Source organism: Schistocerca americana, chromosome 2, assembly GCF_021461395.2.
Source record: "Schistocerca americana isolate TAMUIC-IGC-003095 chromosome 2, iqSchAmer2.1, whole genome shotgun sequence".
NCBI classification, from domain to species: domain Eukaryota; kingdom Metazoa; phylum Arthropoda; class Insecta; order Orthoptera; family Acrididae; genus Schistocerca; species Schistocerca americana.
Window position 1 is genome coordinate 371,841,533 of NC_060120.1, and position 24,225 is coordinate 371,865,757.

At 37.4% G+C, this 24,225-nt stretch overlaps 1 pseudogene; it reads right to left on the minus strand.

Annotated features, from left to right (window-relative positions):
• LOC124594029 overlaps nucleotides 1–24,225 on the minus strand; it is a 352,828-nt pseudogene that overhangs the window by 116,601 nt on the left and 212,002 nt on the right.

The window sequence follows — 24,225 nt, forward strand, 5'->3', positions numbered from 1 at the left end:
TAATTTCTCTGTTTAATATGAAATCTCTCAAGGCCTAAAACCTTTCCAAGTACACTATCAGGAGATATTCTTCCAACCAGACATTTGGAAACAGAATACAAACTGGATAACTGGCTATTAGGCTGTGATTTAACACTGTACCAAAACACATACTACTGGGATAAACAATAGCTAGAACTGATTTAAAATTCTTTGAGAGGTAAAAACATGTATTCATTATAACAAAACTTGGTGAACCCTCCAGGATTACATTACTTTAGTTGCAACAGATTTGAGGTCTTTTTCAAAATCATAGATCTTTAGCAAAAGAAATTTCTAGAAAAGACATGATAATTTTGTAGACAGGAAGGGCATATAAGGTGAACCTTGCTGTGGTGATGTTTAAAAGGCTATGAACTACATACAAAGGAAATGAATTCATAAGTAGCACAGGTCTGATTAGGATGTTGAAGAGATTGAGAGGGTGAGAAAATGCTTGTTTGAGAGATGAGGAGATAATATTGGGCCTCGTATTAATACATAATTTTAAACAATAGCAGCTTTGGTAGAGAGCTTTGCTCATATAGCCAAGTCAGGTGGATGCGTTTCTGGCCAAAAAGTATTACGTGACAGAAAGTTTTGTTTTTCACATTTGTAAGGAATCTGCAGTTCTGAAGCTGGCTAAGATGGCACTCACGTTAGCTGTGTATTCGTACATCAAACAAGCAGTCAAACAGATATGTTTTTTCACAACTAGAATGCTATATTATGTGATAATTTGGTAGTTCCTGGAAAATACAATAGTTGCCTAATTCAGCTTCTGGTAAAATGAAGATCAATATCAAGTAAAATAGCATGAAATTCAGAGAAGGAATTTGAGAATCATGTTTGCGGTAATGAGTTCAAATGTTTCATGGAGCTCATCCTGACTGTACATTCAAATACAGGCAATACTGTCACTCTATTGACCATATCCAAGGACTTTAATGAAAGCCTTCTTTAAGCAGCCCAAAACAGTAAATGAGGGAGCCATCCTGATTTTTTATGATCACATCCATAATTTGTTTGTTTGACTCTGATTCAAAGAATAAAAAATGTCTTCTTTTTTCTGGGTGAGAATGAAGTATTATTTTAGGTAACCTTTCTTTACTCTTTGAGTATTTCAACCATTCATTTCTGTAACATTCAATCATTTTAAGTTTACAGTTTTAAACTACTGCCATACACCTATGTTTCTCCTTCTCTCTCTCACTCTTATATCTGTTACTTATCTCAAAGTCTCATTTAGCAGCCTGTACTCTGATTCTGTCATTTACTTTTATTAGTCATTACTCACTGTCATAGAGGCAGTTAGTTATAATCATGGTTTTATGGAAGTGTACTTTGCTAGATGTTTTGTCCAATGAGTTTCCATGAGTTACATGCACTTATTTTTGAAAATTTCCAGCTTACGACTGATTTAGATTCTTGAATGTCTGACACACTTCAGAAAATTAAATTTGATAAATAGTGCAATGCCATTAGTTGCAAGAGTTAGCGAGTATTATATCAATGAGGAGTCTATAATTAATATTGCCTTAATTAAATGTATAGAAATTTTGAGTTAAAATGTCTGTACAATTTTAACATAGTTCATAAACTTGTTTACTGGTCTGATTTGATAATTTGATTCTCTATAAATATAAGAGTGAAAAAGACATTATTGTTACACTATATTTACTAAAATCTAGAAGTTTAAGTTTAGTTTTCAACTCTATAATTGCACTGTTATAATGCATATAAGTTTAAAGGAGTGCTTTACACTTCCAGGTCAGTTTTTGTAGTTAATAAAGTTACACCTTTTTTTCTATATGCATAGTTCTGTTTCCAACAGTCCATTTACACACTGCCAAAAGTATCTGAATAATATACAACTATATGCCTCTTTACTAAATTCCTGTTTATTTTCTATGAGCAGTCTTGGCATGAAAAATTTCCAAAAGCCATTCTTCTCTCCAAGGACAATATTTTCTGTATTTATCAATCTCACTGTTATAAAACTTGGTGTCCTACAGCTGACTGCATTTTCATAAGCTTCAAAGAGGAAATGGAAACAGCTACACGGCATCCTAGATTTCTGTATATCTGGAAGAAAGTAGGGTTGAAATATATGACTTTGAGTGATGCGAAGCCTTGGGAGGGGCTTGTCTCTTTCATTGACTGAAAACATACCATTAAAACAGGCCCTACATTTGATCAAATGTGATGAGCAGACATTTCATGTGATCTTTTGAGTTTTCTAAGCAAAGTTGATAGTTTGCAAGTATCTGAGTTTGCGGCCAAGTTGTAATTTTTTCTTTACACAATATTTCAACTGCTCCTCTGGTTGTCTTTGTCAGGCATTGAATGCAGATTTTGTTTTTTGCTGTTTGGACTCTAACCAAACTGTGAATGGGACAAGCTGCATGCTGACTTGTGATTGTGCCACTGAACAATAAGACAACCAATAGAAATTTAAAATCAACTAAAAGGATATCCCAAAACCCAAAAAAGGTTATATTACTTAATACAAGCTATACATGAGCCGAGTGAGAGAGGGTAGATAGATAGGTAGATAGATAGAGAGGGAGAGAGAGAGACAGAGAGAGAGAGAGAGCACTGAGATGTTTTCCACTGTGATTTAAGCAAACTTAGTGTTAGTTTCCAAGAATCTTGGTTAACACCTTTATTGCTTTGAGATTTTTTGTTACCTGCACCCACAGTATTGGTATTTTCATGTTTCATTTCTTGCTCACAGGTGAAGCAGTGTTCATTTTTTACATCTTGTCCATGTGTTCTTATTGTCTGGCACATTTGTATGATACATGATACACAGCCAGTTTTTGGGGCCCCAGATTACCTTGCATGCAACAAAATAAATCTTTTAATTTCACTAGTGGAATCAATATACATTGGATACTCTATTTTTGAAGTATTCTCTTGATCCTCCCAGGAAGGGCACAAGCACATGGCAAATATGTGATTCTAGCTTTTTCCTCACTGGTGTCTTCAAAAATTCCTACATCTCTAGTGAATCCACCCATGAATAAAATTCACAATGGAAATAGAATGAGATGTCAGTTACCTTTCCACGATGTTTTAGTGAAGAGAAGAGTGAATGGATCCATGGGAAAGAATGACTACAAGAAATCCACCCACACCAATACTTATCTGCATGCCAAAAGCTATCAACAACAATCACAGTGAAGTTCCACATTGAGAGCAATGGTCCACAGAACAATGGTCCACAGAACATGTATGCTGTCAGATGAAGAAAGCCTTACTGAGGAACTAAGACATGTGAGGGATTTTTTAAAAAAAATGAATAGGTGTTCAGAACAACAGACTGAGTGTCTCTTCAAACACAAAATGACCACTCTGCTGAGGGAACTGACACCTATGAAAACAGGTAAAATCACATACCTTTCATACACTAGTACCATTTCTGTGAAAATAAGAAGAATATGGTGTCCCAAACAAAAATGATCTATGAGGTGCGACAATAAAGTAATGAGACTGATTTTCTTTGCAGGATGTGGCAACCCTGCAGGCTTGCGTAGGCACAATATCTTTGATCTTGGTCTATAAGCTGCTTCTAGTCCAAGCAGCACATCAATGCAATTGCTCAGTTGTGGGTTGTGCTGTAATAAGTTAACATGTTTGTGTCTCTCATCATGGAAATGGAACCGTATAATATTGCTCGATGGTATGCCGTTTCTTTTTCGTTAAATTGGGTGAAAATGTGGTGACAACTTAAGGTAAGCTTCAGAACGCTTTTGGAGAGGAGGTTTTGTCAAGAGCTCAAGTTTCTCATCGGCATAAAATGTTTGGTGAAGGCAGAATGAATGTTGAAGATGAAGACCGCAATGGACGACCACCAACTTCACAGGCGGATGTCAACTAGGCCAGGGTGCGTGAACTCGTACGATCTGATTGAAGATTATCCATGAAAATGATTGCAGAAGAACTGAACTTCAATCAAGGAATGGTTTGTCTAATAATAACTGAAGATCTTGGTATGAGAAAGGTTTGTGCAAAATGGTCCCCAAAAATCTCACACCACAACAGTGAGAAACACGGAAAAATGTGGCAGCCAATCTGTTAGAGCAAATGCAAATCAATCCAGAATTGTTGAGCCATGTTATCACTGGTGATGAAAGTTGGTTTTTTCAGTATGATCCAGAGACAAAACATCAAAGTTCGCAATGGTGCTCAAAGGGATCACCCAGACCAAAAAAAGTTCGCATGTCAAAGTCAAAAGTGAAATGCATGCTTGTGTGCTTCTTTGATTCCAAGGGAATTGTTCATGAAGAATGGGTGTCTCCTGGACAAACATTTAACCAATATTACTACAAAGAAATTTTAGAAAGACTTCGTAAAAGGGTTCTTCATGTCCGTGTGAATAATGACGATAATTGGATTCTGCATCACGATAATGTGCCATCCCATACTGCTCTGTCAGTATGGCAATTTTTAACCTCAAAACAAATTTCAGTACTACCACAGCCGCCTTATTCACCACATATCACTCCGTGCGACTTTTTTCTATTTCCAAGAGTCAAAACAGAAGTCAAGGGACACTATATTCAAACAACACAAGATGTCCAAAAAACTGTGACGAGGGTCTTGGAGGATATTACAGAAGATGAGTTCCAGAAATGTTACCATCAATGGCAGAAGTGCTGGAAAAAGTGTGTGCAATCAGAAGGGAACTACTTTGAAGGAGACAACACTAAACTTGACTAAAACGGTAAGCAACATTGTTTTTCACATCTGTCTCATTACTTTAGTGTCACACCTCATATAAGAATAATACATAAAGAAGACCTTCCCTCCCAATACACTTCTCCATGTCATCATGCATTGCAAGCTTGAGCTTACTGCAGGTGTCCGCGTTGCTTTCCTATCCTATGCAACTGCTGGCTCTCCCTCTACATTCTTACCCTGACACCTGCTGCCATTACTTCCCATATTTCTATCCTGCCCCCCCCCCCCCCTCCCAATCCCCACCTGGGACAACCCCTAACCTATTTGAGCAGCAGAGCTACAGTGTCAATACTATGCAGTCATACAGCACAATATGGTTGTACAAGTGAGTTTGTGTGTGTGTGTGTGTGTGTGTGTGTGTGTGTGTGTGTGTGCGCTTGTGGGGGGGGGGGGGGGGGGACGAGAAGGAGGAGGAGGGGGGGTGTATGAGCTCCAGGTGCACCTTTCAGAACCCTGTAGACTAAGTCATGGTGTTCCACAGGGCTCTATTGTAGGTTCCTTTCTTTTTTGGTATGCATTAATGATTTCCCATTACACAATAAGGATTCTGAACTAGTACTGTTTGCAGATGACACCAGTCTATTGATTGAAGGAAATAAAGAAGAAAATCTTACTGCATCTGCAAAAGATATAATGAAAGAAGTGTCTCAATGGTTTACCAGGAACAAGCTAATGTTAATCCCCAAGAAACAGTACTTTTGAATTTCCACACAGATCAAAATAAAAATGCAACACAACTAGTAATATATATAGATAATCAAAACATTAGTGCTGTCACTGAAGCTAAATTTCTTGGGATACATATCCAGGAAAATCTTAAAAATAGCTCTCATATCACATCCCTAAATTCAAAACTAGCAAAAATGAGCTATGTAGTAAGAATAGTGCAGAAACAGTTAAGGCTGTATACTAGGCTCGTGTACGTTCAATACTGAAGTACGGTATCATTTTCTGGGGAAATGTACACCGAGTCAAAACAGTTTTCAGGGAACAAAAGGCAATTATAAGAATAATGAAACAAGTGAGCAGCAGAAAACCATGCAAATCTTTCTTTAAAGACCTAAATATCTTATCCCTTCCCTACATAAATACATGGAAGTAGTCATGCCTGATGTATTTTGTATCTTTAATTGTAGAAGGAAGTTATAAATATACAATATTTAATAAAATTTATAATTATTAACAGTATAGATCCAATTTATTACAAAAATTTAAATGATTTACATTTGACGATTGTAAAACCGTATGGCTCAAGAATGTTGTAATAAGGCGTTTTTTTATTCCAGAGATCAACCGGTGCCCCAGTAAAATAGACTCTGAGATCAAAAATCGGGACCATGGATTATCAGATAAAAAGAACATTAGTGATAACAGCAATATGCCATTAGTAATCGTGAGTGTATATCTACAGTGCTTAAGAACCAAAGTGGACCTTTTATCGTTCTTTGTAGAAGAAGTGAAACCAGATGTTTTTTTGTATCTGTGAGCACTGGTTGATTGAAGCAGAGGGTGACTGTTACAAATCTGTTGAGTATTTGGATGTGGAAAATTTATGGTATAGAACTACTGCAGCTCACGGTGGTGTGTCTGTGTATGCAAACAAAAATCTTAGTGTAAAGGAAATTGATTTTAAAAACTTTTGTACAGATATGGATCTTGAAATAGCTGCATCAACGTTACCAAATATTGATCTCACTGTTATCTCTGTATATCATTCACCTAATGTTAACTTCGAAAACTTTATTGCACTGATGGATAACTGTTTATCTTAACTTACACACACACACACACACACACACACACACACACACACACACACACACACACACACCTTAAGTCTAAACTCACATTGTGTAGTGACTTCAACATAAAGATAGCATGTGGAAGTACTAAAGAGAGGGTTTTCATGAACTTAATGAACAGCTGTGGGTTGTTTGTAGCAAACCAGCTCCCAACAAGAGGTGTTGCCTATCTAGACACAGTTGACACCAACCTCAGTACTTGGGAATATAATATCAGTGTAGTTGAACCAATGATTGCAGAACACAGTGTACTAGTAATGGAGCTTATTATGGAGAGCAAAAGTAAATTGCAACCAATCACATGGCACTCAAGTTACACATTCAGTAAAAGGGTTATCAAAGAAGAAAGATATAATGACCTTAAACCAGCACTGTCTAATGTAAACTGGCAACAGAAACTAGCAGAAATGGGATCCAGTGACTCATTTGAATGTCTATTCCAAACCTTAAGAACAAAATTTGATGACATTTTCCCAGAAATCCCCAAGAAGAACTCTGCAAGCAAGTCACAAGGAAGGGAAAAACACATTAAAGGGAATATATGGTATACAGCTGAGCTAAAGAAATTACGTACAATGCATCAGCAAAATATTCAGAGACCATATGAAAATAGTCATAGACCTTTCAACTAAAGACCTGCTTCACTGTAACTATTTAAGAGCCAAAAAAATCTACAGAAAGGCAGTGGAGGATGCAAAAAAGAAACACAATGACAAGTTCATTAAAGAGGCTCATAATCCATGTAAAGCAGAATGGAATCTGGTAAATGAGCACTGGAAGAAGCCTACTTCCATCTTAAATTCTGGTAGTCCTGATGCCTTTAACCAGTACTTTGTTAGCGTAGTGTAAAGTACGGAAAATGAAATTCCAGTATCAGGCTTAGATCCAATGGGCTTACGCTGCACTGCCGGCCGGAGTGGCCGTGCGGTTCTAGGCGCTTCAGTCTGGAGCCGAGCGACTGCTACGGTTGCAGGTTCGAATCCTGTCTCGGGCATGGATGTGTGTGATGTCCTTAGGTTAGTTAGGTTTGATTAGTTCTCAGTTCTAGGCGACTGATGACCTCAGATGTTAAGTCGCATAGTGCTCAGAGCCATTTTTTTGTAAGCTGCACTTTTAAAAACTGGAAGGAAAAACACCCTGAGGACCTTGTAAAATATAGTGAAATCTTACAAGCATTCAGAGAGTCGAGATATCTATGGCATGCCCTGCACAATACTGAAGAAAATAATTCCACAGCTCAATCAGCCACAGTAATTAACAAGTGTTTATCTTCTGGTATCTTCCCAGATTTTCTGAAGGTGGCACAGACAGTACCAGTCTACAAAAAAAGTAACCCATGCAAAGTGCCGAGCTTCAAACCTATTTCAATAATACCCATTCTTGCTAAAGTCATGGAGTCCGTAATGAAACATCAGATACAAAATTACTTCAAAAACAATAAACTCTTCCAGGACACACAGCATGGTTTTCACAATGGAAAGTCAACACTTACAGCAGTACAGGCCTTAATCATGAAGATAAGGGAGGGGTTTGAAGATAGAGAGAGTGTGGCACCGACACTCTGCAACCTAAGCAAGGCAGTTGATTGCATCTCACAAAAGATACCGATTAATAAGCTCAAGTGTTATGGTATTGAAGGTGTAGTCCTAGCTACTCTTCAATCTATCTAGAAAACCAAAGACAAATAGTATCAGTCCATGGAGCAACCTCCCTAGAGCAAAAATTAGAGCATGGTGTATCCCTGGGATCCATCGTAGGACCCCTCCTGCTCCTTATCTATGTCAATAAGATAGAGTGTATCTAGAGTTTGCTGATGATACCACGCTCTTTGCCAAGGGGAAAACATCTGAACAAACTCTGTTGAGAGCAGATGCACTCTTTGAAAGCATTAAAGAGTGGTTCATTGAAGATAAAATGAAAATGAATCAAGAAAAAACACAACATATGATATGCAGTCTCAGCAAAGTTGGCTGCCAGGACAACATGGAGGCTGTCAAACTACAAGGTTTCACGACAGACAGCAAACTGACAATGACAAGCACACAGAGTATTTGTGTTCCAAGCTCTCTTGTCTTATATACCTGCTAAGAAAACTAAAAGGCATATTAACTCACCAGTACCTATTAACAGTTTATTATGCACTCTTTCATAGCCATATTGATTCTGGTGTGCTGATTGGAACACAAGACAGTTTTCCAGTGGTAGTCCTAAAAATGTTCAATACACTGGACTGAGAAGTACAGACTCTGCTGCTAGGACTGTTCAAGAGGACAATTGCACAGGACTTGAAAGAACACCCATTATATCCTATTGAAGAATTTTCCAATATTGATCAAAGTGGATGGACAAAATAATATTGTCTTAATATGTTATACCTGCCCTTATTTTGGATACTTTTCTGTATGTTGTATAAAATTTTAACTAAATCTTATATATGTAACCCTGATGTAGTCTGTTCAGTCACGACTGATAAATGACGCAGACCTAGTAATAAAGTAATATCCATGTCCTGAAAATGAGATTTGTATGGACAAATAAATAAATAAATAAACATAAATCAAGAAAAGAAGGGGTTTCAAAAAGGAAGTCTGAGGAACTGCATGTTTGATATTAGTAATTTTGAATTTGAATAACCCACTGTTTGTTTCAAGTAATGATAATTGTTTCCAGTTGCTCATATACCATATACTATTTTATCAACCCATAGCTTGTTCCTCCAACATGCAGATTTCATAGCTTGTCAAGTAATATGGCAATGTTAAGACAATCAAATGTTTTTTTCCACAATCAAGGAACATTCCAGTAACATACTTCTCACTCTCATTTTCTGTGGCAGTTTTATTTTATCTATTAGTTGTGTTATTGCTACTGAATTTGACTTGTTTTTCAGAAAGCTGTTCTGATTTTCAAATATTAGATAGTGATGCATGAGGAATGTCACCAATTTAGTGTAATTATGTTTGAAAATACAGCTAAGATTGAGGTTTGATTTGATTTTGAAATGGGTTGACAGTTTTCTGGTTTAGATTTATCACATTTCTGGCAAACTGGGAATATTTGCAGTATTTTTAGATTGTTTGGGAAACTACTTGACACAATTACATAATTTAATATTGGGGTCATGGCATCAGACACGTTGACTGAGCACCTTTTTTTAATATGATAACAGAAATTTTATCATAACCTCATGATTTCAATGGTTTTAGTGGCCTGACTTTGTAACTTATATCCTTGCTGTTAGGTGGGGCAAAGTATATGATTTGTTTAAATGGAAAGACCTTATATTTATGATGTATATTGCTGAAGTGGTCACTGATGGATTTTTACAGGAGAAGAAAAGTACTTGTTAAAAACATGTGAAACCTGATGTTGGCATCCAGTGATAATTCTATTACGGTTTATTGTAAGATCACTACTGGACATTTCCTTATAAATCTTAAAGTTGTTCATAACTTTCTGAAAATTTGTGGCAGTGTTACTCAAGTTTCTTAACTTTGTCACTGCATATTTGCTTCTAATTTCTAATGGTAGATCTTTGTAATAATCATGGTAGCTCCTAATTTCTACCTTTAGTCTATGATTATTGCCAACCTTTAGCATTGCACATTGGAAAAATATAAGTTTTTCTCTTGCTGCTTATATTTCATGATTTATACTTTCATGATTTGTATTTTTTACACTCATTTACTAACATGGTCATTTCTGAGTATGAGGCACTGCAGCAATAATAACAGTTTGATGCAATTTCACTGAAAGTAAGGCAGTACTTTTCATACGATGGAAAAATTTTTAGCCCAATGCTGACATTTTCAACACTATCATCATGGGTGGTTCTTTTTGAAAAATATATATTTTCTTTCTGCTACTGGCATAATGATTTTCAGGCTTTATCAGTACCTGAACAGCATGTTGCTCAGAATGGAAAGCTTCAGAACTAAACATAAATGAAGCATGTTATGATGTTGTTAATGCATGATTTGCTACAACTGGCCTCTCCAGTGGACTCATTTAACAGGAAAATGAAATTAAACTGATGTAATATTAGCATTAGTTTTTTGAGCTGGAGTCAGTACACAGCAAGTGAATGTTTATATCACCTGTTGACATGATGATAATCTATCATTTTCATTGAAGTATTTACTGTCTATGTCAACATGTACCTTTTGTAATTTATGCTATTATGATTAGTTTGAGCTTTGCCTCTGGTAATCTGTAACAATATGATATAGCATCAAAATTCATAGAATCAGTGACCTATTGTTATAATTGGCTGAGATCAAATATTGTTACAACATACTCTTAGGACTTTATTAAAATTTCTCATCAGACTGAAACTACTTTCTGTGATGACCCCAAAGGGTTGAGATATCTTTCACTCTTTTAAGTTTTGGGAGTTGACTCTTTCTGGAAATGAAGTTCCTGAAGTTTTAAATTGACTGGAGTGCAAATACATTTGACATTATTTGCTATATCTCACAGCTCGATCGTACAAGAGCTGTGTCACATATAAAAGTGCTCTGCAAGCTTTTCATTCTAATCTGGTAACAAGATTCCCAGCTTTCGAAAATACTCTCCATTGTTTTCAGTAGGAAAGAAATAAGTAATCAAAAACACAATAGGAATTGCCAAAGGCACAATATTTATTGTTTACAGATGGACAAATAAATAAATAAAATGGTAACTGATGCAATGTGACCCTTTTCAGACAGAGAACAGAGGCATCACAACTGATGCCCATGTTCTACCAGTGGTGTTTTTCCATGCTTGCATGACAGTAACATTTCTCAAATATGTAGTGGCATACCTGTGATCATTTATGGAAACAGACCTACACAAAAGCAACAAATGACTTCTCTAATTCAGATATTAGGCAGCTTGACACTTTACAGAACCCTCTTTCATCTCAATTATTCCCTGAAAGTTACAATTTTTTTATTAGCACATTATAGCACACAGAAGATTAACACTAAATACTTACATAATGTCTGCTGCTCCACTGCCAAGATCAAACTGGAATTGCACGTGCCCTCCAGTGAGTATGAGAGCTATGAAATCACCCTTGCCATGCAGTGTCTGCCCATTATAAAGGATAATACCATTAAGTGATCTTGACAGAAACCACACTTCCAATGAAAATGCTTGAACCACACCTTCTAGGCGTTGCATTTCTATGTAAGTCTCTCCACTGAATTCAGGAACAAATGTCTCTTCAAACTCTGAATTAACTGTAACAAAAGACAAAAGCCTTACTACACGAATCTAAAAATACTTGGTCACAACCAATATAGGCAGTATGTTAATGGCGCACTGTAATGGTCCAACCTTTATTTAGAGATTAACACTGCAAAGAAATGATTACAAAATGGAATTGTTTGCACTGGCCAAGAATATGGTTATACAAAATAGCCAATGACTGCAAAACAACAAAAATAAACTGGCCATGAGTTCAATGTGTGCAGGAAAAACTACTGGCATAGTATGCAGAGTCCATAATTTTAGATAGTAGTTCAAGAGCTGAGACATAGCAAAAGTTAAACAGGCAAGTTGATACAATGTGTTTATGTTATGACAGATGAATGTTACTGAGATTTCCATGTAGTGCTTTGACAGAACCTTACCTGTTTTCAGTGGATGACCACAGATGTTAGCAATGATATAGTTTGCATTAATGGTTTGTCCCACCTGATGGACATGTCTCCCATGATGAGAAACAGCTGTTAGAATTCTAATTCATGGTGGCAATACTCTATTTCCATCATGACTAATGAGAAATTAAATTGACATTTTCAGGGGAGAAAATGAGTATAAAGCTGTATAGGTTTATTTTGAGAAGAGATGCACATACTTTTCATCTATATCCAAACTCTACAAGCCACTGCAAAGTGTATGGCAGAAGGTACATCCCATTGTACCAGTTACTAGGATTTCTTCCCATTCCATTCATGTAGGGAGTGCAGGAATAACAATTGTTTGAATCCCTCTGCATGTGTTTTCATTATTGTAATCTTGTCCTCACAGTCCCTATGTGAGCGATACATAAGGCATTGTATATTGCTAGAGTAACCGTTTAAAGCCAGTGCTTGAAACTTTATTAATAGACTTTCTTGAGATAGATTATGTCTATCTTCCAGAGTCTTCCAGATCAGTTCCTTCATTATTCTGTGATACTCTCCCAAGGATTAAACAAACATGTGACCATTCATGCTGCCCTTCTCTGTATATGTTCATATCCCCTGTTAGTTCTATCTTTGCAGGTCCTACACACTTGAGCAATATTCTAGAACTGGTGATTTTTAAGCAGTGATCTTTGTTGACTGATTACATTTCCCCACTATTCTACCAATAAACCAAAGTGTGCCACCAGCTTTACCCAGGACTGAACTTACATGATCATTCAATTACATATCCCTACAGACACTTACACCTAGGTATTTGTGTGAGTTGGTCAATTCCAAATGTGATTCATTGATATTATAGTCACTGGATACTATGTTTTTTTGTTTCTTGAAGTGCAAATCTTTACATTTTTGAACATTTAAAGCAAGCTGCCAATTTCTGCACCACTTTGAAATCTTACAAGGTCTGACTTAATATTTATACAGCTTCTTTCAGAAAGTGTTTCATTATAGATAACTGCATCATCTGCAAAAACTCTGAGGTTACCATTAATATTTTCTGCAAGGTCATTAATATACAACATGAACAGCAAGGGTCCAACACACTTCCCTGGGGCACACTCAAAGTTACTCTTACACCTGATGATGACTCTCCATCCAAGACAACATGCTGTGGCCTCCCTGTCCAAGAATTCTCAATCCAGTCGCAAATTTCTCTTGATACTCCATATGATCAAACTTTTGACAAGAAGCATAGGTGCTATATTGAGTCAAATGTTTTTTGGAAATCAAGAAGTACTGCATCTATCTGGTCTCCTTGATCCAATGCTTTCAGTATGTCGTGTAAGAAAAGTGTGAGTTTGGTTTCACATTACTGATAGTTTCAGAATCCATGCTGCTTCTCACAGAGGAGATCATTCTGCTCCAGATACCTCATTATGTTTGAGCTCAGAATACGTTCTAAGATTTTACAACAATAGATGTCAAGGATACTGGATGGCAGTTTTGTGGATCACTTCTACTACCCTTCTTGTGGATGAGTGCGACCTGTGCTTTCTTCCAACAATTGGGCATGGTTGTTTGTTGAAGGTCTCTATGATAGATTATTATTTGAAGAGGGCCTAACTCAGCTGCAAATTTTGTACAGGATCTGATAGCAATTCCATCAAACCCTTGAGCTTTGTTCAATTTTAACTATTTCAGCTCTTTCTCAACACCACCAACACTCATCATTCCAGTGGTATGAGGATTTAATTGGGGCAATTCTCCTCTGTTTTCCTTGTAAAGCAACACTTGAAAACAGAGTTAAGCGTTTCAGCTTTTGCTTTGCTACCCTCAATTTCAGTTCCACTGTCATTCACTAGGTACTGGGCACTTTACATTCAACAAGGAATTCTTTGGGCTTTGTGAAAGATTGTTTGACAACATTCTGATAGGGTAGTCACTGAAGGCTTTGTAACACTATCGACCTATTGAGAGTCAAGAGACTTTGCAGTAATGAAGCAAAGAATGAGATTTGAACAGTATTTAGCGTATAAGTGTGTCTGCAGAAGACAATATTCTTTGACTATGCGTAGTTTAATGTTTATATGCAATTAACAAATGTTTGCAATATTATGTAAGTAACAATAATTACCTTTATTTAACTATTTATAATTGTTTGTAAGGTGAAGTCAACACCAGCTCAGGGCTAAAGTTAAAAAATGGGTGGAAACCATTAGGGATTTACCGATGTTCTGGAAGGTTGGAAAAGGTGGACATTTTTTGCTGCTAACAGAAGCAGGTAGGAGAGGGGAGAAGTGAAGCGGGTCAGACAGGCGCAAGACATTGATGCAGGTGACGAAAGCTGATGCGCGCTGTACTCCGCAGTATTGTTTAAACAAAACAAAAGTTTAATTGCTTAATACATGTGAGTGAAGGGGAAGTGCTGAGGTACAAGTTTGCAACGCTTTAGAGGAGATATAAAACGACGTCTGCAACAAGTGTTTGTTCCTGGATGTGAAATGGTCTAAGGCATCCGTTACTTAGACTGATGCAGATCCCCAGGAAAGACTAACTCATATTTGTGATGGGACAAGTCACATTATTAGATGCCACGAGGACAAGAAAACATTTCCACCGCTGCAAAACGGTATGTGCCTTCAAAGCACCTAAATCTACAGCAACTGTCCTCACAACAACACTACTGAAATTAACCATCCACAGTTCTGTATATGAGCTGTGTTGACAAGTTTTTGCATGTTTTGTTCAATATTCATTTAAGTGTCTTTCTTATGCAAAACTACTCATTTAACCTCAAGTGTTCCAAGTAGGAATCCTTTCCTATACTAAAGAGAATGAAACTGAGAATCCATTGGTGTGGAGCATTATTGCGCAGCTGAGTGTTTTCTTTTGATGTAAATTTAAGTTATCACACAAGTGCAACAATTAATGTAAATGTGGAGAATTGTAGATTACATTGAAAGTTTGTAAAGTAAATAACAATCTGACCCTGTTTGTGAACCTGGTTATTGGGACCTTCTGGCCGTGAAATTACGTAAAGTAACTATTTCAATAAAACTGATAAAAACCAAGTATAAAACGTTTTGCAATCATTTTGATCCTAATAAAAGTAATGTAAAAATATTTCTTGTCTATAATACATGTTTTCAGAGTCAGTGTTGCTGATCTTACCTTCAGAAACATAAGTAGGCATTTTTGTTGTACTGGCACTGTTTTCATGGACCAAAACTTTCTAAGTGTGTGGGTGTGACCAATTCTGACTGCAGTCATGGTTCAGCTATCTACATGCATTAGCCTGTTCCTTCAGTGATAGAAATTATTAAAAGAGAAAAAGTTTTGAAAAGAACCAAAATATAGCAAAGACAAAATTTGGTGAATTTGTTGAATAACATCAATCGATTTGTCATTTTGGCTGTCGACCATGATTTTCAGGAATAACGTCAATTGATTTGTCATTTTGGTTGGCAACCATTTTTTTCAGTAATACTATTACTTGCAAAAAGTAGTAATCTGACGAAATAGAAAAGCTGCAACCAAGACTAAACAATAACTACACATTTGACCAAGCTTTATCCATTACGCGGCATCTGAGGTCACTAGTAGTTGTTAAGGAGGTAGTTGTGTTTAAGTGCTTCAGTTACTGAAGCTAGAATAACATATGGAGTACCAAACATAACTGGAACAGTAGAAACGGTGAGTGTTGTAAGTGGCCTTTAGACAGGACTAGAACAAATACTACATGTACATACTATCCTTATATATGTCTTAAGGTGACAGAACAGCATTTACCTCGCCATGCTACCATTATAGCTTCTTGCATATTTCTCTTGATAGCCAAATGCGTTTCATTAAGCTTCTCTCTATCCACAGTCCTGTGCTTTGTTTTACACCAATTATGCAGTAGTCTCTGTTTCTTTAGAACTTTCTTTACGGTGACTGTATACCATGGAAGTGTTCTACTTGGTACATATGTGTCCAGTGCATGGTTAACCATTCTTTTAAACTTGAGTCATAGTTCCCCAACATGTACCTTCCCAGTGGTGAAAGTTTTCAGCAAACTTAATTTAATGCTGTTTGTTCACTTTCCTGTAATACGTTGCACCAGCCAAAATGCAGCCTCAGTGTGAATGCTTTTCTTGAACACAGGATGAATTGGCTGATGTTTGTAAGCAGCTGGATATTGCCATGACCACTGTCAAACAATTGGCAACTGCTACAAATTGGTGTGTTGGAAGAGCCCCAGAGACTCGTGCCTGTGATACCAGTACCAAAGGTACCTCAAATATTATCCTCACCTGTGGATCCATCTCTTCTCCAGAAAGTACAGGATCTGTCATTACACACCCACTTTTTAAAAAAAATGTAACAGTGCTTTTTTATGCTAACCACTTTTTTATTTCATTTTGTTCATTACTGTTCCTTGCATTTGTTCAGGGTGGATGTCCTGTGACACCCATCCAAGTTCACCACTGAGCCATTCACTCAGTTTTTTAATGAAAGAGGGCAGCTAACACTCCAACCAAACATGCTGAGATAGTGTGCCAGTATTCCACTTGACTGTGAGTGGTGTTTCAATGGTAGATGTAGGCATCCTGTACAATGTGGACAGGGACCAGGGAGGACTTAGGGTGTTATACTGATCCCCAGAACCAAGAAGTTCAAGGTGCTGCCTTTCGCGGAAACTGAGCCAGTAGGACTCACTTCACCTGTTTTGGGGACACCCACTTTGTCCTGTGTCCAGAGTAAGTAAATGCAAAAGGGTAGGGGTTATTAATCATTGGCAGTTCAAATTTATGGTGACTAATGGTACCCCTTAGGGAAATGGCAGCAAGGGACAGGGAAGAATACCAAGTGCACTCAGTGTGTATGCCTGGGGGCCTCATTCAACATGTTGAAGAGGTTATTCTGGCAGCCACTGAGGGAACAGGGTGCAACCAATTATTGATTGTGGTGCACTTTGTAACAAATGATACCTAGCATCTGGGCTTTGAGGTCAGACTTGGATCATTCCAGTGACTCGTAAACAAAGTTAAGAAGTCCAGCTTTGCTAATGGAGTTCTAACAAAGCTTACAATTTGCAGCATTGTGCCCAGAGCTGATTGCAGCCCCCTGGTTCGGATTCGAGAGGACGGGCTGAATCAGAGACTTCAAAGGTTCTGTGACAAGCTTTGTGGGCTCATTTTTGGGAAACGTGTGGTGACTCTTTGTTGATACATGCTCAAAGTAACTGCAGACATGGTGTCCACTATGATGAAAGCCACACTAAATGTATTGGCCCAGGTCTCGTTCATTGAACGTTTTCTACGCATGCTTATTACAATTTACAGAGGCTGCCTTCAAGGACTTCTGTGTCACCAAGAACATAAAACATAACTTCAGCCTTTGGTTCCATCCTTCTTCTAATGACAAAGCTCAATGCTAGGTATTGACATTTAAGGAGCAAAAGTTAAAAGCTGTAGAATCTGCTGAGATGTCATCAGCTGCCACACTCTTTTTGAATACCCACAGGATCACACCAACTGAAGATTGTAGCCCAACTGAACTACCCCAGAGAAGACAGCCATGGAATTTGCTTTATTTGCTGACACCAACCCCTCTGAAACCTGGATAAGACACCCCACAGCATTACTCATCAGGCACCGCCCTCTGGACTTCTTCCAATGGGAGTAATGACAAACAGACACCAGCAATAGTATTCATGACAAATGGACAGTGCTTCATATCAGTGCAAATCCCAAACTTAGTCACTGTTTGGAATCTGTTTGGTTTTCATTCATTTGTCCATCTCATTTTCTCACTGTGAACACTTGCCTAGGACACTTGTCATTTATCGATTGAGCACAATGTAGGGAGACAGGAATGTGTGTGTGAGTGAGTAACTGAATGAATGTGTGTGTGTGTGTGTGTGTGTGTGTGTGTGTGTTTGTGTGCATGTTCCTCCTACATCTCCTAAGGAAGTGCATTCCGAAAGCTAGCCACACTTTTTACCTGCTGTTTGTGTACCTAAACAGAAATCACAGTGTACAGAGAAAGTGAAAAGTTCGACAACTTTTCATGCAGTGCATGTCCTTTTGTTTTGTGTACGGTATATGCTAAGCTTCTACATAGTAGACACGTATGCTGAATGCACAGTACATTTTGTATGTCCATGATTCTGTACTGTGCCTGTGCTGCTCCATATCCAAACTATGCATAGCCTGTAGCATTTAGCCTAACAGATTTGAGTAAGAATTTTTTGAGAGTAAATTACATTAAGTAGCTGTGAACAACAAAATACACTTATTTTACACAGCAGTAGACATATCACTTGTACTGTTGTGTATATACTATGTGTCCTGAAATTAATATTAACAAGAATGTATGTTTTATTATATACTGAAGAGCCAAGGAAACTGGTACATCTGCCCCCGAAAGCACGCAAAAGTGCCACAACAAGACATGCAATGGACTCAATTAATGTCTAAAGTAGTGCTGGAGGGAACTGACACCATGAATCCTGCAGGGCTGTCCATAAATCCATAAGAGTACGACATGGTGGAGATCTCTTCTGAACAGTAATAATGTTCATGTCTGCGGAGTTCAGTGGCAACTGGAAATTTTTAAACTGAGAAGAGTGTTCCTGGAGCCACATGTGGCGTGTCACATTGTCCTGCTGGAATTGCCCAAGTCTGTCGGAATGCACAACTGACATGAATGGATACAGGTGATCAGACAGGAAGCTTACGTATGTGTCACCCATCAGAGTCGTACCTAGACGTATCATCGATCCCATGTCACTCCAACTGCAGATGTCCCACAGATTACCGTGCCTCCACCAGCTTGAACAGTCCCCTGCTGACATGAAAGGTCCAAGGATTCATGATTTTGTCTCCATACCCGTACATGTCCATCCACTCGATTCAATTTGAAATGAGACTCGTCTGACCAGGCAACATGTTTCCAGTTGTTAACAGTCCAATATCAGTGTTGATGGGCACATGCGAGGCATAAAGCTTTGTGTTGTGCAGTCATCAAAGGTAAACGAGTGGGCCTTCGCCTCCAAATGACCATATTGATGATATTTCATTGAATGGTTCACGTGCTCACACTTCTTGATGGCCCAGCATTGAAATCTGCAGCAATTTGACTAAAATGTTGTCATCTTGGATAAATTGCCAAACAAAGGAAAGTTTGATCCTAAAGGCTAAGAAGGGATTTTTGTAGGCTATTCTGACTGTTTGAAAGCCATGTAAAAAGATGAGATAAGTCAAATTTTCTCTTCAGCTGCTTCGCATATGAAGTTACATCAGACAGTCATTTCATTAAGCGACAATTTCTGACATAGTTAGCTGCTTTGATGGATTCAGCCCAAAACGATGGTCGTAGTCCTGATTGAACAGCATGTAATGAGCCACTTTGGCCAACAAATGGTTCGTTTATTCAGCAACACCTTTTCTGCTGTGACATGTATGGAACTGTCAGACATCACTGTATTCTTGCCACTCTGTGTATGGGGTCCATCCTTTCATTGCAGTACTGCTTATCATTGTTTTAACTGAAAGGATTAATTTCATGACCAGTTTGATTTTCAACTAGGTTTTTGAATTCAGTGAATTTGTCAACTTCTCCTTCACACTGAAATAAATAGACTTGATACCATTTGGCGTGGTCATCTATAAAAGTCACAAAAAATCTCACATCACCTTGAGATGTTTCTCTCATTGGCCCACAAACATCAGAGTATATTAACTTCAGGAGTTCATTTGAGTCCCTCCTCATATAGTGATCGGATTGGATGTGATTTTTCCTTTTAAGAGAAGTGGTGCATCTAGCGAGACTGACATCACTGAATTTCAAACCTGTCACTTACTCATTTCTGAGCATTTTGATCATATCTTGCATGTCCAAGTGGTTGAGCATTTCAGATTTGCATATCAGTCTCTGTAACTTTCAGCTCAGCAACAATACAGACTTTTGGACCTTCTTCTTGTAAATAAAAACAAATTAACAATGCTGTTTACAATCATTTTGACTTTACTGTTGTATCTCATATAACTGCATGAGTATTCTTAAATGGCACTGTGTGGTGTTTGTCTGCAACTTTTGTCACTGGAATGAGACTGGTTCCAAGTTTTGGCACGTATGGAATGTTTTTCAGCATTATGGAGGTGGCACCTTTGGCTGGGTTTGTGATACGTACATGACCTTTAGCTGTTACTTGCATGGCACTGTTGTCCGCAAGCATTTAATTCTCTTGTGTTCTTATCACATGTGTGAACACTTTAGAATTATTACACATGTGTGACGTGCAGTCACTGTTTATGCCCCAAAATAATGTTCGAATCACAAAACCTTGGAGCAGGTTCATTCATAGAGAAACAGCAATGAGCTTCATTGACACTAAAAGTAAAGCTGTGAGTACCGGGCATGAATCGTGCTTCGGTAGCTCAGATGGTAGAGCACTTGCCCGCGAAAGGCAAAGGTCCTGAGTTCGAGTCTCGGTCGGGCACACAGTTTTAATCTGCCAGGAAGTTTCATTGACACTGTTTGCAGCTTGCACACTCAGTTTCTTCTTGAAAAAGCACTCATCTTCTTTTTCTTTTTTCTTCTTACAAAATCTCCATTTGTACACTGATTTTTCCCTTTTGTTTTCACTTTTTTTTCCAATTTTGTCACTGTCACTCCCAGAAAGTTTTGGCTTATTCACAAAATGTTTATCCCGTTTAACCAGCATTCAACCACTCACACTTTCATTGTCATTCTGTATCCTTGGCTTGCGTCCTTCAAAGATTTACTTTTAGTGTCTACACAGCCGACAGATTGCCATCGGATTCAACACTAAGTTTCAACATGTCAAGACTGTAGAGCAGCATTATTGACAGCAGATCACCATTAATGTCAACAGCAATTGCTTGTGACTTATCCACAGCATCAAAGATCCTTAGGATCCATAGACTGGTTTGAGTTTAAGCCTTACCTGACATGATGTAGTGCAGTTCTTTACTTGATTCAGCTCAGTGAGATCGATGGATAAAATCAAGCCTGCTTTTACTTTTCTCTCTTCTGCTAGCCATGCTTTGTATGCAGCTTCTGCAGCAGGAAGCACTTTGCCTTCATCACACACTGCAGGTTGTGGTATGTCTCTAGACACATACCAAGTGTCATTTGTGATGAGTAGTGCTTTGACTTGTAGTGTCCATGAGTCAAACTCTGTGTGCAGCAGTCATATGTGCCATACTCATCATTTTAACGCTTTTAAGATTATGAATTAAAGTTTTTGTGCAATCAAAAAAGTCAGTTTTGCTGAATGTGTAACCTGGGTCCATAACCTGTTGGGATGTGGTTTAAGAGGACAGGCACAGAACAACTTCATTCACACCTCACTGCATGCAGAATAACAGAGAACTACTAACAATTGACTTGAAGAAAATGTGCATAGTGATATCTATAGAAGCTGAAGATATTACATGGAAGTAAAATCTGAATCTCAACAATGTTCAAGAGATGAATCATAAACACAGATACTTGATAAAAAAAATAATAAAATGAAGAAATACCTGTACAGCCTTTTATTACCATTTTAATTTTAACAGTATTTTCAAATTTGCTCTAATTTCTGGTAAATACTCACATTTGTGACACTGTCCTTCAGTTGCCTCTGACGGACATTCGCAGGTAAATCCTCCACCTTGAATAACTTTGCAAACTGATCCTGCTACACATGGACTAGATGTGCAGATATTAATTCTATCTTCACAAAGTTGACCTGTTGAAGGAGAATAATTTAAATTAACACACAGAGGAAAAAGTTATTTATTAGCAAACAGAAAAATAATATCTGACAATTAATGTTTCCACAAAATTTATAAATACATGAATGAATAGAGAAGATGAATATGTACAGCATTAGTATCAGTAATTTATAAAATAGAATTAAATGAAAGCATGGAACTATCGTACCTCTGGATATTGCTACACATGTCAGTATAATGAAACATATCCTTGAAGCACATTGCACTAAATGTTGACAAACATTTAACCATAGTTTTAATTGGGCACACACAATAGTACAAAATTAAAGAAATCAGATTGTATAAAGAATCTAAAATTCCTACATGAATCTATGAATTCTAGGAAAATATGTAGGACCTATATGTGTTGTTCAGAGACACAAAATTGTAGTGCTTCCTAACAAAGCACAAATGTAACAGGAAAACGTACAGGAGATACCTGAAGACACTATAAACACACTATTAAACTGAACAGATAAGTGATCCAGTAATGTTAGTAAAACAGCCTGCAATATAGTACACGTGTAATATGAAAATAGAGAGTATTCACGTTACACTAATACAGCACTAGGAGAAAATGGAATGTTGGTGAATGAGCCAAAAACAGTATGTGAGGCCTTCATAGAAAATTTTAATAAGACATGCAAAGAAGACATTGAGAAATAAACACTACAAACAAAGACACTTAAAATGAGCAATTCATTTTTAAAAAATAAAATCATTCCACTTTAGGCTGTTAAAACATTATTTGCTATAAATAATGTTTTAACATCCTAAAACAGAATGATTTCATTTAAAAATGTCAAGAAGGTTGTGGACCCAATCATCATCAAACTTCTGGAATATGAAAATAACCCCAAAACTCAAAAGAAAAATGCCTAATGGCTGGGATGATGTATCATCTACAGTACTTACAGAGCAAAAAATGAAATAATAAAACCAATACCAAATTTAATGAACATTTCAGCCAGCCAGGGGACTTTCTATTGCCTTTTAAACATTCCTGTAATACCACCAGTGTATATAAAGGCAGCAACCACTGGCACAAATAATTACAGGCCAATTTCCTGTACTTGAAAGATTAATTCAAGACCAAATGAAATCTTTCTGCTGCAAATACAATATATTGAACATCCACAGTATGGTACTGAAAAGGGTGATCCACAATAACAGTAGTAATAAATTCCTTCCATGAACTGCTAAAAAGACTGGTTGAAAGTGAGAAACTCAATTTTTTCTAAATTTGTCTAAGACTTCTGATTCTGTGGATCATGCAGTACTTTTATCTAAATTAGAAACTTATGGTATATGAGGAGTAGCACTTAATTTCTCAAATTCTTACCCCAGGATAGAAGACAAGTGTGCTAAACTGTGTTATAAGAATGAAGGTAATATCCTAATAGTAAAATCAACATACAAGACTTTGGAGTCCTGGGGACGTATTCTTGGCAGTTTCAGTTTCTGCTATATATAAATGACATAACATAGCTCAACTTTTAGCTGGGGCTTCACTGAGCAGCTGGTGTTTCAAAATAATAAAGAGAACTTTGAAATGTTCACAGAATATCTAATCATGAATAAACTTACACTGAATAAGGACAAAACTAATGTGATCAAATTTTTGTTAAATTGGCTACAAGTGTAACATACTATATGTGGCAAGCTCATGCTTTTTTTTTCAATTAAAGAACACCCCCCTTGGGATCAGGATGAATTGCCTGCCAAAATCAAAGTTATTTTGGCCACAATGTTCTCAGAGAATGTCTGTCCTAGCAGATCAGCTATAGAAAAGGTTAATATGATATTAGCAAACTGTAGGAGCATCCAAGGAAAGACACCAGAATTAGTATTGCTTATTGAAGGTTATAATGTCCAAATAGGGAACAGAAAGTTGGTCTAAACCGGAAGTGAATACCAATGGCATCCTAAGTTTGGATTGGAATCTTTATCGTAAAGACAGGTTAGTTGCTGCTGGTTTATTTGCTGCAGTTCATGATTCAGAAATATCTACTGAGGTTATCATGGATTCTGTAGGTGAATTAATCCAAGTTAAGTTAAGCAAAAAAAAAAAAAAAAAAAAAGGGGGGGGGGGGGGAATTGTCTTCCTTTATTGGCCACCTGGGACAGGAGCTGTAGTGGTAGTGGTAAAGCACTTCAGAGAGAACTTGCAGAATCTTATTAAAAGTTTTCTGGATTATGCTGTTGTAATAGGAGGTGACTTCAACTTGCCAGGTATAAACTGGGAGACTTATGCCATCAAAACTGGTGCAG